This window comes from Pelobates fuscus, chromosome 10 (assembly GCF_036172605.1).
Source record: "Pelobates fuscus isolate aPelFus1 chromosome 10, aPelFus1.pri, whole genome shotgun sequence".
NCBI classification, from domain to species: domain Eukaryota; kingdom Metazoa; phylum Chordata; class Amphibia; order Anura; family Pelobatidae; genus Pelobates; species Pelobates fuscus.
In genome coordinates, this window is record NC_086326.1 from 10783143 (window position 1) to 10793142 (window position 10000).

The window sequence follows — 10000 nt, forward strand, 5'->3', positions numbered from 1 at the left end:
AAGATTTCTTAAAGCCAGTGAAAAAATAAAACTCATCAGAAATGTAATCAATCAAAGCACAATATAATCACTCTTTCTAAATTATAGCTAAGTCACATGTGCAGTTTAAGAATAAAAACTAGCATTGTCACACAATGCGCTAGCTGGGACTCGAACCCAGGTCGCAAGAATGGGAATCTTGCATGATACCCCTACACTACTAGCGCAAGCTGCATGGGTGTACTCTAACTGTCAAGATGCACTCTTTGAGCATTGCTCTAACATGTTCTGTTGTAAAAATATACTACACACCATTCGGGAATAAATTCATAATAGTCATGTGGTAAAAGGGTGAAAACCTTAATTCTCCACCTTAATGTTTACCTTATCATTTGGGTTCAATGCCTAGACGATGAATTCTTCTGCCCATTAAAACGTGATCATTTTCCTATTTTCAATGTAAAAGGATGGAATTTTAAGAAAGAAAAGCAAAAAATATGAAAAAGCTGTCAGAAGTGGGATTTGAACCCACGCCTCCATGTGGAGACCAGAACACCCAGGTTGTGGAAGAAGTTGATCTTGAGTCTGGCGCCTTAGACCGCTCGGCCATCCTGACACTGTGTGTAGCATGTTTGGCAGGAAAAGTCTGCTACTTGTGCAAAGTCTACATTTTCCTTACAATTGCCCACTTTTATTGAAATTGAGTGAGAGGTGATATTCTACCGTTATCGAAGATCTGAGATCCAGGGGTTCTTCCAGTTGGTGGAGTCATGTAGGGGTTCCATGGTGTAATGGTTAGCACTCTGGACTTTGAATCCAGTGATCCGAGTTCAAATCTCGGTGGGACCTATGTGCTTCTTTTAAAAATTTCACATCAAGAGAAAGCTACATTCAACAAAACATTCTTTCTTAAAATCTAATTTAAGCATATATAATCTGCCAAATTGGAGTCAGCCCTCTCGACATTAGATACCAATGGACATCTCTGGCATCTGCTAGGTTTCATTTCTTTCAAGCATTTATGCATACCTAAAAATGCTTCATTTCTTAACCATGGGAATGGATCAGGCCAACATAAATCATTTGGTATCAATGCCTAGATGATGCATTATTCTTCTGACTATTATAAAGTGATTAGTTTCCTATTTTAAATGGGTATGGATCAGGCCAACATAAATCATTTGGTATCAATGCCTAGATGATGCATTATTCTTCTGACTATTATAAAGTGATTAGTTTCCTATTTTAAATGGAAAAGGATGGATCATTCCTGGTCAGAATCGTTAATCCCCAATGAAGAGCATCACATTAAGACAATGTTAGTCTAGGGCCCAGAGAATGACTTCAAAGAAGGATACATGCCGTAGAGTTTAACAACCAGCGAATAAAGACACCCCAAAAGAACAGAATCCAGAAAATAATCTTTGAAATGTCATCATCAGAAGCATTCAGACTTAAAGATAATGATCAATTCTAAACACCTGCTATGAAGCCATAATGAGCAAATGACTTTATAGAAGGTGTCATACTGCACCTGGCACTGGTAAGTTGAGAATAAAGACTGAATGATTGAAATCTGTATTAAGGATAGATAAAAGTGCAATGGGGAAAATTGCTCCATAAGAACTGTTGACTTCAACTTACCTGGCACTGGTAAGTTGAGAATAAAGACTGAATGATTGAAATCTGTATAAAGTGCAATGGGGAAAATTGCTCCATAAGAACTGTTGACTTCAACTTGGGAATGTAAAGATTTCTTAAAGCCAGTGAAAAAATAAAACTCATCAGAAATGTAATCAATCAAAGCACAATATAATCACTCTTTCTAAATTATAGCTAAGTCACATGTGCAGTTTAAGAATAAAAACTAGCATTGTCACACAATGCGCTAGCTGGGACTCGAACCCAGGTCGCAAGAATGGGAATCTTGCATGATACCCCTACACTACTAGCGCAAGCTGCATGGGTGTACTCTAACTGTCAAGATGCACTCTTTGAGCATTGCTCTAACATGTTCTGTTGTAAAAATATACTACACACCATTCGGGAATAAATTCATAATAGTCATGTGGTAAAAGGGTGAAAACCTTAATTCTCCACCTTAATGTTTACCTTATCATTTGGGTTCAATGCCTAGACGATGAATTCTTCTGCCCATTAAAACGTGATCATTTTCCTATTTTCAATGTAAAAGGATGGAATTTTAAGAATGAAAAGCAAAAAATATGAAAAAGCTGTCAGAAGTGGGATTTGAACCCACGCCTCCATGTGGAGACCAGAACACCCAGGTTGTGGAAGAAGTTGATCTTGAGTCTGGCGCCTTAGACCGCTCGGCCATCCTGACACTGTGTGTAGCATGTTTGGCAGGAAAAGTCTGCTACTTGTGCAAAGTCTACATTTTCCTTACAATTGCCCACTTTTATTAAAATTGAGTGAGAGGTGATATTCTACCGTTATCGAAGATCTGAGATCCAGGGGTTCTTCCAGTTGGTGGAGTCATGTAGGGGTTCCATGGTGTAATGGTTAGCACTCTGGACTTTGAATCCAGTGATCCGAGTTCAAATCTCGGTGGGACCTATGTGCTTTTTTTAAAAATTTCACATCAAGAGAAAGCTACATTCAACAAAACATTCTTTCTTAAAATCTAATTTAAGCATATATAATCTGCCAAATTGGAGTCAGCCCTCTCGACATTAGATACCAATGGACATCTCTGGCATCTGCTAGGTTTCATTTCTTTCAAGCATTTATGCATACCTAGAAATGCTTCATTTCTTAACCATGGGTATGGATCAGGCCAACATAAATCATTTGGTATCAATGCCTAGATGATGCATTATTCTTCTGACTATTATAAAGTGATTAGTTTCCTATTTTAAATGGAAAAGGATGGATCATTCCTGGTCAGAATCGTTAATCCCCAATTAAGAGCATCACATTAAGACAATGTTAGTCTAGGGCCCAGAGAATGACTTCAAAGAAGGATACATGCCGTAGAGTTTAACAACCAGCGAATAATGACACCCCAAAAGAACAGAATCCAGAAAATAATCTTTGAAATGTCATCATCAGAAGCATTCAGACTTAAAGATAATGATCAATTCTAAACACCTGCTATGAAGCCATAATGAGCAAATTACTTTATAGAAGGTGTCATACTGCACCTGGCACTGGTAAGTTGAGAATAAAGACTGAATGATTGAAATCTGTATTAAGGATAGATAAAAGTGCAATGGGGAAAATTGCTCCATAAGAACTGTTGACTTCAACTTACCTGGCACTGGTAAGTTGAGAATAAAGACTGAATGATTGAAATCTGTATAAAGTGCAATGGGGAAAATTGCTCCATAAGAACTGTTGACTTCAACTTGGGAATGTAAAGATTTCTTAAAGCCAGTGAAAAAATAAAACTCATCAGAAATGTAATCAATCAAAGCACAATATAATCACTCTTTCTAAATTATAGCTAAGTCACATGTGCAGTTTAAGAATAAAAACTAGCATTGTCACACAATGCGCTAGCTGGGACTCGAACCCAGGTCGCAAGAATGGGAATCTTGCATGATACCCTTACACTACTAGCGCAAGCTGCATGGGTGTACTCTAACTGTCAAGATGCACTCTTTGAGCATTGCTCTAACATGTTCTGTTGTAAAAATATACTACACACCATTCGGGAATAAATTCATAATAGTCATGTGGTAAAAGGGTGAAAACCTTAATTCTCCACCTTAATGTTTACCTTATCATTTGGGTTCAATGCCTAGACGATGAATTCTTCTGCCCATTAAAACGTGATCATTTTCCTATTTTCAATGTAAAAGGATGGAATTTTAAGAATGAAAAGCAAAAAATATGAAAAAGCTGTCAGAAGTGGGATTTGAACCCACGCCTCCATGTGGAGACCAGAACACCCAGGTTGTGGAAGAAGTTGATCTTGAGTCTGGCGCCTTAGACCGCTCGGCCATCCTGACACTGTGTGTAGCATGTTTGGCAGGAAAAGTCTGCTACTTGTGCAAAGTCTACATTTTCCTTACAATTGCCCACTTTTATTGAAATTGAGTGAGAGGTGATATTCTACCGTTATCGAAGATCTGAGATCCAGGGGTTCTTCCAGTTGGTGGAGCCAGGGGTTCTTCCAGTTGGTGGAGTCATGTAGGGGTTCCATGGTGTAATGGTTAGCACTCTGGACTTTGAATCCAGTGATCCGAGTTCAAATCTCGGTGGGACCTATGTGCTTCTTTTAAAAATTTCACATCAAGAGAAAGCTACATTCAACAAAACATTCTTTCTTAAAATCTAATTTAAGCATATATAATCTGCCAAATTGGAGTCCGCCCTCTCGACATTAGATACCAATGGATATCTCTGGCATCTGCTAGGTTTCATTTCTTTCAAGCCTAGAAATGCTTCATTTCTTAACCATGGGTATGGATCAGGCCAACATAAATCATTTGGTATCAATGCCTAGATGATGCATTATTCTTCTGACTATTATAAAGTGATTAGTTTCCTATTTTAAATGGAAAAGGATGGATCATTCCTGGTCAGAATCGTTAATCCCCAATGAAGAGCATCACATTAAGACAATGTTAGTCTAGGGCCCAGAGAATGACTTCAAAGAAGGATACATGCCGTAGAGTTTAACAACCAGCGAATAATGACACCCCAAAAGAACAGAATCCAGAAAATAATCTTTGAAATGTCATCATCAGAAGCATTCAGACTTAAAGATAATGATCAATTCTAAACACCTGCTATGAAGCCATAATGAGCAAATGACTTTATAGAAGGTGTCATACTGCACCTGGCACTGGTAAGTTGAGAATAAAGACTGAATGATTGAAATCTGTATTAAGGATAGATAAAAGTGCAATGGGGAAAATTGCTCCATAAGAACTGTTGACTTCAACTTACCTGGCACTGGTAAGTTGAGAATAAAGACTGAATGATTGAAATCTGTATAAAGTGCAATGGGGAAAATTGCTCCATAAGAACTGTTGACTTCAACTTGGGAATGTAAAGATTTCTTAAAGCCAGTGAAAAAATAAAACTCATCAGAAATGTAATCAATCAAAGCACAATATAATCACTCTTTCTAAATTATAGCTAAGTCACATGTGCAGTTTAAGAATAAAAACTAGCATTGTCACACAATGCGCTAGCTGGGACTCGAACCCAGGTCGCAAGAATAGGAATCTTGCATGATACCCCTACACTACTAGCGCAAGCTGCATGGGTGTACTCTAACTGTCAAGATGCACTCTTTGAGCATTGCTCTAACATGTTCTGTTGTAAAAATATACTACACACCATTCGGGAATAAATTCATAATAGTCATGTGGTAAAAGGGTGAAAACCTTAATTCTCCACCTTAATGTTTACCTTATCATTTGGGTTCAATGCCTAGACGATTAATTCTTCTGCCCATTAAAACGTGATCATTTTCCTATTTTCAATGTAAAAGGATGGAATTTTAAGAATGAAAAGCAAAAAATATGAAAAAGCTGTCAGAAGTGGGATTTGAACCCACGCCTCCATGTGGAGACCAGAACACCCAGGTTGTGGAAGAAGTTGATCTTGATTCTGGTGCCTTAGACCGCTCGGCCATCCTGACACTGTGTATAGCATGTTTGGCAGGAAAAGTCTGCTACTTGTGCAAAGTCTACATTTTCCTTACAATTGCCCACTTTTATTGAAATTGAGTGAGAGGTGATATTCTACCGTTATCGAAGATCTGAGATCCAGGGGTTCTTCCAGTTGGTGGAGTCATGTAGGGGTTCCATGGTGTAATGGTTAGCACTCTAGACTTTGAATCCAGTGATCCGAGTTCAAATCTCGGTGGGACCTATGTGCTTCTTTTAAAAATTTCACATCAAGAGAAAGCTACATTCAACAAAACATTCTTTCTTAAAATCTAATTTAAGCATATATAATCTGCCAAATTGGAGTCAGCCCTCTCGACATTAGATACCAATGGACATCTCTGGCATCTGCTAGGTTTCATTTCTTTCAAGCATTTATGCATACCTAGAAATGCTTCATTTCTTAACCATGGGTATGGATCAGGCCAACATAAATCATTTGGTATCAATGCCTAGATGATGCATTATTCTTCTGACTATTATAAAGTGATTAGTTTCCTATTTTAAATGGAAAAGGATGGATCATTCCTGGTCAGAATCGTTAATCCCCAATGAAGAGCATCACATTAAGACAATGTTAGTCTAGGGCCCAGAGAATGACTTCAAAGAAGGATACATGCCGTAGAGTTTAACAACCAGCGAATAATGACACCCCAAAAGAACAGAATCCAGAAAATAATCTTTGAAATGTCATCATCAGAAGCATTCAGACTTAAAGATAATGATCAATTCTAAACACCTGCTATGAAGCCATAATGAGCAAATTACTTTATAGAAGGTGTCATACTGCACCTGGCACTGGTAAGTTGAGAATAAAGACTGAATGATTGAAATCTGTATTAAGGATAGATAAAAGTGCAATGGGGAAAATTGCTCCATAAGAACTGTTGACTTCAACTTACCTGGCACTGGTAAGTTGAGAATAAAGACTGAATGATTGAAATCTGTATAAAGTGCAATGGGGAAAATTGCTCCATAAGAACTGTTGACTTCAACTTGGGAATGTAAAGATTTCTTAAAGCCAGTGAAAAAATAAAACTCATCAGAAATGTAATCAATCAAAGCACAATATAATCACTCTTTCTAAATTATAGCTAAGTCACATGTGCAGTTTAAGAATAAAAACTAGCATTGTCACACAATGCGCTAGCTGGGACTCGAACCCAGGTCGCAAGAATGGGAATCTTGCATGATACCCCTACACTACTAGCGCAAGCTGCATGGGTGTACTCTAACTGTCAAGATGCACTCTTTGAGCATTGCTCTAACATGTTCTGTTGTAAAAATATACTACACACCATTCGGGAATAAATTCATAATAGTCATGTGGTAAAAGGGTGAAAACCTTAATTCTCCACCTTAATGTTTACCTTATCATTTGGGTTCAATGCCTAGACGATGAATTCTTCTGCCCATTAAAACGTGATCATTTTCCTATTTTCAATGTAAAAGGATGGAATTTTAAGAAAGAAAAGCAAAAAATATGAAAAAGCTGTCAGAAGTGGGATTTGAACCCACGCCTCCATGTGGAGACCAGAACACCCAGGTTGTGGAAGAAGTTGATCTTGAGTCTGGCGCCTTAGACCGCTCGGCCATCCTGACACTGTGTGTAGCATGTTTGGCAGGAAAAGTCTGCTACTTGTGCAAAGTCTACATTTTCCTTACAATTGCCCACTTTTATTGAAATTGAGTGAGAGGTGATATTCTACCGTTATCGAAGATCTGAGATCCAGGGGTTCTTCCAGTTGGTGGAGTCATGTAGGGGTTCCATGGTGTAATGGTTAGCACTCTGGACTTTGAATCCAGTGATCCGCGTTCAAATCTTGGTGGGACCTATGTGCTTCTTTTAAAAATTTCACATCAAGAGAAAGCTACATTCAACAAAACATTCTTTCTCAAAATCTAATTTAAGCATATATAATCTGCCAAATTGGAGTCAGCCCTCTCGACATTAGATACCAATGGACATCTCTGGCATCTGCTAGGTTTCATTTCTTTCAAGCATTTATGCATACCTAGAAATGCTTCATTTCTTAACCATGGGTATGGATCAGGCCAACATAAATCATTTGGTATCAATGCCTAGATGATGCATTATTCTTCTGACTATTATAAAGTGATTAGTTTCCTATTTTAAATGGGTATGGATCAGGCCAACATAAATCATTTGGTATCAATGCCTAGATGATGCATTATTCTTCTGACTATTATAAAGTGATTAGTTTCCTATTTTAAATGGAAAAGGATGGATCATTCCTGGTCAGAATCGTTAATCCCCAATGAAGAGCATCACATTAAGACAATGTTAGTCTAGGGCCCAGAGAATGACTTCAAAGAAGGATACATGCCGTAGAGTTTAACAACCAGCGAATAAAGACACCCCAAAAGAACAGAATCCAGAAAATAATCTTTGAAATGTCATCATCAGAAGCATTCAGACTTAAAGATAATGATCAATTCTAAACACCTGCTATGAAGCCATAATGAGCAAATGACTTTATAGAAGGTGTCATACTGCACCTGGCACTGGTAAGTTGAGAATAAAGACTGAATGATTGAAATCTGTATTAAGGATAGATAAAAGTGCAATGGGGAAAATTGCTCCATAAGAACTGTTGACTTCAACTTACCTGGCACTGGTAAGTTGAGAATAAAGACTGAATGATTGAAATCTGTATAAAGTGCAATGGGGAAAATTGCTCCATAAGAACTGTTGACTTCAACTTGGGAATGTAAAGATTTCTTAAAGCCAGTGAAAAAATAAAACTCATCAGAAATGTAATCAATCAAAGCACAATATAATCACTCTTTCTAAATTATAGCTAAGTCACATGTGCAGTTTAAGAATAAAAACTAGCATTGTCACACAATGCGCTAGCTGGGACTCGAACCCAGGTCGCAAGAATGGGAATCTTGCATGATACCCCTACACTACTAGCGCAAGCTGCATGGGTGTACTCTAACTGTCAAGATGCACTCTTTGAGCATTGCTCTAACATGTTCTGTTGTAAAAATATACTACACACCATTCGGGAATAAATTCATAATAGTCATGTGGTAAAAGGGTGAAAACCTTAATTCTCCACCTTAATGTTTACCTTATCATTTGGGTTCAATGCCTAGACGATGAATTCTTCTGCCCATTAAAACGTGATCATTTTCCTATTTTCAATGTAAAAGGATGGAATTTTAAGAATGAAAAGCAAAAAATATGAAAAAGCTGTCAGAAGTGGGATTTGAACCCACGCCTCCATGTGGAGACCAGAACACCCAGGTTGTGGAAGAAGTTGATCTTGAGTCTGGCGCCTTAGACCGCTCGGCCATCCTGACACTGTGTGTAGCATGTTTGGCAGGAAAAGTCTGCTACTTGTGCAAAGTCTACATTTTCCTTACAATTGCCCACTTTTATTGAAATTGAGTGAGAGGTGATATTCTACCGTTATCGAAGATCTGAGATCCAGGGGTTCTTCCAGTTGGTGGAGCCAGGGGTTCTTCCAGTTGGTGGAGTCATGTAGGGGTTCCATGGTGTAATGGTTAGCACTCTGGACTTTGAATCCAGTGATCCGAGTTCAAATCTCGGTGGGACCTATGTGCTTCTTTTAAAAATTTCACATCAAGAGAAAGCTACATTCAACAAAACATTCTTTCTTAAAATCTAATTTAAGCATATATAATCTGCCAAATTGGAGTCCGCCCTCTCGACATTAGATACCAATGGATATCTCTGGCATCTGCTAGGTTTCATTTCTTTCAAGCCTAGAAATGCTTCATTTCTTAACCATGGGTATGGATCAGGCCAACATAAATCATTTGGTATCAATGCCTAGATGATGCATTATTCTTCTGACTATTATAAAGTGATTAGTTTCCTATTTTAAATGGAAAAGGATGGATCATTCCTGGTCAGAATCGTTAATCCCCAATGAAGAGCATCACATTAAGACAATGTTAGTCTAGGGCCCAGAGAATGACTTCAAAGAAGGATACATGCCGTAGAGTTTAACAACCAGCGAATAATGACACCCCAAAAGAACAGAATCCAGAAAATAATCTTTGAAATGTCATCATCAGAAGCATTCAGACTTAAAGATAATGATCAATTCTAAACACCTGCTATGAAGCCATAATGAGCAAATGACTTTATAGAAGGTGTCATACTGCACCTGGCACTGGTAAGTTGAGAATAAAGACTGAATGATTGAAATCTGTATTAAGGATAGATAAAAGTGCAATGGGGAAAATTGCTCCATAAGAACTGTTGACTTCAACTTACCTGGCACTGGTAAGTTGAGAATAAAGACTGAATGATTGAAATCTGTATAAAGTGCAATGGGGAAAATTGCTCCATAAGAACTGTTGACTTCAACTTGGGAATG

General features: G+C 37.9%; 18 non-coding genes across 18 annotated transcripts; 6 read left to right on the forward strand and 12 right to left on the reverse strand.

The window, feature by feature from the left end:
* Positions 1–135: 135 nt before the first annotated feature.
* TRNAG-CCC (transfer RNA glycine (anticodon CCC)) lies at positions 136–206 on the reverse strand. The gene has a single exon. It is a non-coding gene; the product is annotated as a tRNA-Gly (tRNA).
* Positions 207–486: 280 nt separating this feature from the next.
* TRNAL-CAA (transfer RNA leucine (anticodon CAA)) lies at positions 487–595 on the reverse strand. The gene is made up of 2 exons: positions 558–595; positions 487–532 (listed from the first exon to the last, which is right to left on the reverse strand). It is a non-coding gene; the product is annotated as a tRNA-Leu (tRNA).
* Positions 596–756: 161 nt separating this feature from the next.
* On the forward strand, positions 757–828 carry TRNAQ-UUG (transfer RNA glutamine (anticodon UUG)). Its single transcript has one exon. It is a non-coding gene; the product is annotated as a tRNA-Gln (tRNA).
* A 1035-nt stretch (positions 829–1863) lies between these two features.
* Positions 1864–1934, reverse strand: TRNAG-CCC (transfer RNA glycine (anticodon CCC)). Its single transcript has one exon. It is a non-coding gene; the product is annotated as a tRNA-Gly (tRNA).
* A 280-nt stretch (positions 1935–2214) lies between these two features.
* Positions 2215–2323, reverse strand: TRNAL-CAA (transfer RNA leucine (anticodon CAA)). The gene is made up of 2 exons: positions 2286–2323; positions 2215–2260 (listed from the first exon to the last, which is right to left on the reverse strand). It is a non-coding gene; the product is annotated as a tRNA-Leu (tRNA).
* A 161-nt stretch (positions 2324–2484) lies between these two features.
* Positions 2485–2556, forward strand: TRNAQ-UUG (transfer RNA glutamine (anticodon UUG)). The gene has a single exon. It is a non-coding gene; the product is annotated as a tRNA-Gln (tRNA).
* A 937-nt stretch (positions 2557–3493) lies between these two features.
* Positions 3494–3564, reverse strand: TRNAG-CCC (transfer RNA glycine (anticodon CCC)). Its single transcript has one exon. It is a non-coding gene; the product is annotated as a tRNA-Gly (tRNA).
* Positions 3565–3844: 280 nt separating this feature from the next.
* TRNAL-CAA (transfer RNA leucine (anticodon CAA)) lies at positions 3845–3953 on the reverse strand. The gene is made up of 2 exons: positions 3916–3953; positions 3845–3890 (listed from the first exon to the last, which is right to left on the reverse strand). It is a non-coding gene; the product is annotated as a tRNA-Leu (tRNA).
* Positions 3954–4139: 186 nt separating this feature from the next.
* On the forward strand, positions 4140–4211 carry TRNAQ-UUG (transfer RNA glutamine (anticodon UUG)). The gene has a single exon. It is a non-coding gene; the product is annotated as a tRNA-Gln (tRNA).
* A 925-nt stretch (positions 4212–5136) lies between these two features.
* Positions 5137–5207, reverse strand: TRNAR-CCU (transfer RNA arginine (anticodon CCU)). The gene has a single exon. It is a non-coding gene; the product is annotated as a tRNA-Arg (tRNA).
* A 280-nt stretch (positions 5208–5487) lies between these two features.
* TRNAL-CAA (transfer RNA leucine (anticodon CAA)) lies at positions 5488–5596 on the reverse strand. Its single transcript has 2 exons — positions 5559–5596; positions 5488–5533 (listed from the first exon to the last, which is right to left on the reverse strand). It is a non-coding gene; the product is annotated as a tRNA-Leu (tRNA).
* Positions 5597–5757: 161 nt separating this feature from the next.
* TRNAQ-UUG (transfer RNA glutamine (anticodon UUG)) lies at positions 5758–5829 on the forward strand. The gene has a single exon. It is a non-coding gene; the product is annotated as a tRNA-Gln (tRNA).
* A 937-nt stretch (positions 5830–6766) lies between these two features.
* On the reverse strand, positions 6767–6837 carry TRNAG-CCC (transfer RNA glycine (anticodon CCC)). The gene has a single exon. It is a non-coding gene; the product is annotated as a tRNA-Gly (tRNA).
* A 280-nt stretch (positions 6838–7117) lies between these two features.
* TRNAL-CAA (transfer RNA leucine (anticodon CAA)) lies at positions 7118–7226 on the reverse strand. Its single transcript has 2 exons — positions 7189–7226; positions 7118–7163 (listed from the first exon to the last, which is right to left on the reverse strand). It is a non-coding gene; the product is annotated as a tRNA-Leu (tRNA).
* A 161-nt stretch (positions 7227–7387) lies between these two features.
* On the forward strand, positions 7388–7459 carry TRNAQ-UUG (transfer RNA glutamine (anticodon UUG)). Its single transcript has one exon. It is a non-coding gene; the product is annotated as a tRNA-Gln (tRNA).
* A 1035-nt stretch (positions 7460–8494) lies between these two features.
* TRNAG-CCC (transfer RNA glycine (anticodon CCC)) lies at positions 8495–8565 on the reverse strand. The gene has a single exon. It is a non-coding gene; the product is annotated as a tRNA-Gly (tRNA).
* Positions 8566–8845: 280 nt separating this feature from the next.
* Positions 8846–8954, reverse strand: TRNAL-CAA (transfer RNA leucine (anticodon CAA)). Its single transcript has 2 exons — positions 8917–8954; positions 8846–8891 (listed from the first exon to the last, which is right to left on the reverse strand). It is a non-coding gene; the product is annotated as a tRNA-Leu (tRNA).
* A 186-nt stretch (positions 8955–9140) lies between these two features.
* TRNAQ-UUG (transfer RNA glutamine (anticodon UUG)) lies at positions 9141–9212 on the forward strand. The gene has a single exon. It is a non-coding gene; the product is annotated as a tRNA-Gln (tRNA).
* Positions 9213–10000: the final 788 nt, after the last annotated feature.